The sequence below is a fragment of the Diadema setosum genome, chromosome 1 (genome assembly GCF_964275005.1).
Source record: "Diadema setosum chromosome 1, eeDiaSeto1, whole genome shotgun sequence".
NCBI lineage: Eukaryota > Metazoa > Echinodermata > Echinoidea > Diadematoida > Diadematidae > Diadema > Diadema setosum.
The window spans coordinates 27,704,433-27,709,988 of NC_092685.1; the positions used below are offsets into that span (position 1 = coordinate 27,704,433).

Genomic DNA, 5,556 nt, shown 5'->3' on the forward strand with positions numbered 1-5,556 from the left:
TGTATATTGTTTGTTTTCTGCACATTGTTCACAAGGTAAAAGAACTTGTCTGGTTTCTGTTGTCATGTTCATAAATGAGAAGTATGAAAATAAAATGAATTGAATTGAATTGAATTCTATCATCAGCAACTGTCGAAATTTTAAAGCAAAGTGGAGAAAGGAAAGACCAAAAAATAACGTTTTTCTGAGCCATGTTTTTTGGCGTTTCAACGAAGCAGAAACTGGTTCGAAAATTTGGATTGAGCGCCACAGATAGGTTCCGCCCCTAACAACGACCAGAGCGATCTCATTGGTCAGTTTGCTGCTTGCTGCTAACCGAAGCGTGAAGCTCGCACATACACTGCCCAGTCGACTGGTGCGTGCGGGCGGGGTGCGCTTTTGGGTGCGCTTAGTCCACTGCCTGGGCCCTGTTTCATAAAGCTGTTCGTAAAGTTACGAACAACTTACGAGCGACTGGTGATCAGTTCTTGTGCTGAATTATGGAAATTCTGATAAGTATAGCACATCAGAAGTTATCACCAGTCGCTCGTAAGTTGTTCGTAACTTTACGAACAGCTTTATGAAACAGGGCCCTGGACTGTTTTGTGTGATCATTTACCGCGCGCACACACCGCTACAGCACACGTATGCCCCACCGTGCGCTCGTGTATTAATTTGCCGCGCACGCACGCATCACGACCTCCAAAACAGTCCAGTCTGGTTTGCCAAGTCTCCCCGAAATATTTCGGAAAAAATTGGCCCCACCCCCACTCCCTCATTCATTTCGAGCATCCTGATTGGTCGATGAGATCGCGTCCAGCAGGCAATTTGCGGGATCGAAAAAAGTCGATCGATCTCTAATCTTAGTCTTATTGCAAACAGGTATATTGCATTTAGCAATATAAGATACGTATTTTACGCCAATATTTGTATCAATCTCAACATACATTAATGGAATGTCAAAATTATTTGTCTTTTTATTGAAAATTGCTCAAATAATCTATCTTAGAGATCATAAGACGAGAATGAAATTAGAACGTACATAAACCGTGCGCAAGATTAAGACTAACTTCTACTCGTTCCCATAATTGTTATGAATTAAATTATAAATATCACAATTATCAACATTTTAAATCTATTTTTCGACAAAAAAAATGATAATTTAGAAATTACAAATGAAAAATTGATAAATATGTATAGAAAAAGTACTCGCCCATTTAAAGCATCGTGACCTATCGTACATGTCAATTTCGAGGTGGCTTAACTACTTCTCGATCGGGGATCCCCCGGATCGCGTGTACAGCATACAGCTTGTGCAATGTGCTTTTCGTATTGATTCCGAGTCTTGCGTTTTCCGACCAAAATCTGTGCAGCATTTCAAGTATTTCCTCCAAATCTTGTTCACATGATCAATGGATGTCAACATCAGCGTCTCCGCGTCGCTTTTCTGACAGTGATAATGAGAAGAGCATCCAATGCAATGTGCTACTGAGAAGCTTGGATTCGTTGACGGTTTCGAGAAGCAGCAGCAGAACCAGAACTTAGAAGTCCCTATGGCCTACACGTACACGTACTCGTTTCTCCGTGCGTGGTCATGTTCTGTTTATCTCCCTGGCCAGCCCGACTGGTTTCGGCAATAGTGTGGTGTTCCAACTTCCAAGCTGCACCGTTATGCGTTGATATTCTTCGCAAACTAGATCTACATGATGGACCAGACTCTCCGAAAGCTGTGGCTCTTGTTGTCATGCCTTTGAAGTCTTTAATTTCGGACCAGATGAGCAGGGCTATGGATCTTGCTTGGCCTGCGTGACAAAGTCAAAGACTCAAGCGGCCTACCTAGCGGTAAGCTAATCATTAGATCTATCTAGTTTCTAAAAATGATTCGTCAAGGCAACTTTCGTTACGTGTCTCTTGTCTTGAATTACAAACTGTAACTGTAGGCCCCTAGTTGACCAACAAAAAATGATTGTAAAACTAAATGTAGTTATGTCTGGCCTCTGGACCGGGTAGGGTAAACACATGTCAGGCTTCTACTACAGTACTACTCTTGTGAGTGTTCCTAGGTGTACCGAATTAAGTCCTGTGTAATTGTGATAAATTGTTAACACCGTAACTGCACTGGTTTAATTGTTTGTACAGTACAGTAACTACTGTAACTTTCTCGCATACAAATGCAATTACACATAGCTAGGCCTACTGCCTTTTCATAGCTTTAGTCTGTGAGCCACAGCCTGTGTCTCGTCGGCTTTGCTCCTCTACTCAGAGGAGTGATCGAGACACACACTGTGGCCCTCAGACTAATTCTTCATGTGCATGTACATTGAGAAAAAACTCAAATAGGAACATGCTTCTGTCAGTATGCAAATGTACTCATACTTGTTCATCTATAGATTAAAATTATGCAGTCTTATGGCTATGCGATATGCATTGTAGAGACTGCAGGCATTATTAAAATCACTTATGTGCAATGTAGAAAATGTTTTTTTTTTTAATCTTACTGTTTGTTTGTTTTTTTCAAATATGGGGACCGCATCTGGAGACACCAAAGCATTTCGAGCAGCGTATGGAAAATTGGGTGAATTACAATTGAAACTCAAGTCGTCAGTCCTGCTGTTGCCCTGACAGCCACTGCAACCAGAGATGTGCGTAGCGGTATCATCGAAAACTTTGGTCTTCGTAATTATGTGTGGGTAAATCACTTTCCGGACAAGCAAAATATAAAACATGTTGTCAAGTCTGCTGCAAGAGATTTAGATACAATGTTCAAGTGGCCGGCAGATGACTTGAAGACCCCTGGTGCATGTTGTGAAAGGATGATAAGAAAAATGTGCAGTAATGTGTACGCGACCTTTATGGCACTGCTTCCAGAAGGTTGCCCCATGTATGTTAATAAGTTTATATGTACCACCGGAACACGAAAACTGATATCCAAAACGAAATTGTTGACAACATGTTGGCAACAGATGGTGAAATCAGAGTTCTGATAGCTACCATTGCGTCTGGCATGGGTGTTGACGTAAGCAGCGTACACAGTACGGTTTTGTGTATGGATGCCCAAGTGATCTAGACGATTATATCCACTTTTTAAAAGCACTCAATTTTCAGGCCTTATCAGATATACTGGTAACATGAAGAATCATGTACAGCTGTACAGCTGTACATTGTAGCTCAGATTTTTTTTTTTTTTTTTTTTTTAACTGAAAAATGTTACGTACACACGTGTACATGTAGCTTGTACCTTTGGGCTTTGAAAATTGTTTTTTTTTTTTTTTTTTAGAGAGAATTCATACGATTGTTTTGAAACAAGAATCCACTGTGGGTGTTTTTTTCCTCCTTAAGGTTTGTAATGGTGAGTGGTTGGTACATTGGTTTCTGGTGTACCTAAATTTTTGCAGTTCCATGCTACATAATTTTCTTTTTATCACTGCAATTACTGTACCTTGCTCTTATTCATAGAAGCAGATACAATGTACATTGTACACACCTACTTTTCATACTGTACTTTTTTTTTTTAGGCGTGAATATTTTCATTTCATTGGACATGTTGATGGGTACATATCGTAATTACAAGTGATAAAATTATGGAAAAGTTGAAATATTTTAGTTCAAGGTTGTGTTTTTGTGATGTGGTGGATTACATGTAGATGTACATACAGACCATGCCAAGTGGGGATGGGCGGTGTGTTTTGGGTGTTTGAAAATTGAACTGTTATGCCGTTTGTCTGCTCATGTAATTGTACATCGCATGTTCATCTATGCATAAGATATGTACATACAAGTATACACATGTGTAGAGTATGTTTTTGAGTTGTACAACTACTAAGAACTTGTTTACATATACTTTCTTTACATACAAAATCATTCATGAGAAGTACAGTATGTTCTTTGGCCCATTTTGATAAAAATAAAACTAGTTCTGTTAATGCACATTAACATTTGTACCTGTAGTTTGAACTGTGTAGCAATGAATTTATTTTTTTTTTGAACTTCGAAGCATTTTTTTTTTTTTACCAAGAATTGTTGTAAAACACAACAAATGAAAAAAACAAAATCTACAGTGGGACCAGGAAGATTTCTTTGTCATAACTTGTAACCAGTTTGTGTTAATCCTGTGTTTTTGATGTGTAATGAGAGTCTACTACACATGGTAATCAGACTGAAATGTGACATATCAAATTATTTCTCTGACATCAAAATTCAGAGTCAAACAGTTAACAATGTATTTTGTTTGAAATAATGCACTGTTGTTGAACAATGATCATGAACTATCATGAATATACAGTAAATGTATTGCATATTACAGTACTTGTACATGTACATGTACAAATGAAAGTGTAAGTGTATAATGAAGGAATTTCAAGAGCATGGAGAAACAACTGAAATATGCCTAATATTTTATAAACTATAGAACATTTAATTTCAGTTCCTTATGAGTACATGGTGGCACACAGACAGAATATCCAACTTTAAAGACACTTTTATACACCTGAGGAATTATTTTGAAGTCCTTCCCAGAGTGACAACTTTTTAAACTCATTATTGACAGTTGGGAGTGGGATGCTAGCTTTGAAACTTCCTTGGTAGTTGGCACAACATTAACAGTTTTACCATCATGGCCAAATTTTTATAATGAAGGCTTAAGAAGTAATGTGATTAAAAAATGTACAAATTATGCATATGTTCAAATTACACTACTCGTAGTCCATTTGTTTTCACTTTGCTGTCTGCTCTTACTGTACATGAAATGATAAAGACTACACAGTGTACATGTATTTAACAGTACATTATATTGCACATGTACAATGTACATGTACACTGTACATTGTATGTTTCAAAGTACAATAGTGATAAATTGATGTATTTCGTGACCACACCTCAACACTGAAAAAAAAAATCTAAACTTATTTACCAATAATCAGCTGCCATAAACGTGGAAAAAAAGTAAAGTCTACTACACTGTACAGCTGTTGGTACAAAGTACATGTACAATGTTTTAATTTGGATGTGATTTGTAATAGGGGGTTTAATCAAATTGCTAATATGTGAGTGTGTGTGTGTGCATGTGTTTGTGTATGTTTGTGTGTGTGTGTGCACATGCGTTTATGCATTTGTGTGTGTTGTGTGCATGGCCCACACATTTCCCAAGCATAATTTCATGCTGATATCCCCCTTAAATGTTTGTGAATTAGAAACAAACAAGTTGCTCTGTCAGACTGTCTTTTGATATGAATAGGCCTATAGCAAAGACGCTCGAAATTTTTAACGACCCAATATCTGGGGAAGAAGTAGTAAAGCATATCAAGCTACTGAAAAATAACAAAAGCTCTGGAAGTGATTTGATAGTGAACGAGTGTTTGAAAAATAGCAGTGGTTCATTGATAGGTGTGTTAACTAAATTGTGTTAAATGTCATTCTTGATACAGGGATCATACCAACAGAATGGTCAATAGGTCTTATTCGTCCAATCTATAAAAAGAAAGGTTCCATTGATGATCCAGATAATTATCGCGGTATTTCATTATTAAGTTGTGTTGAAAAACTATTTTCTTCCATTATAAATGAAAGACTCAATCAATA

The 5,556-nt window shown here is 37.5% G+C and overlaps 1 pseudogene; it reads left to right on the plus strand.

Moving 5' to 3' along the window:
* The first annotated feature begins 1,713 nt into the window (after positions 1–1,713).
* Positions 1,714–3,908, plus strand: LOC140229236 (ATP-dependent DNA helicase RecQ-like; annotated as a pseudogene).
* Positions 3,909–5,556: the final 1,648 nt, after the last annotated feature.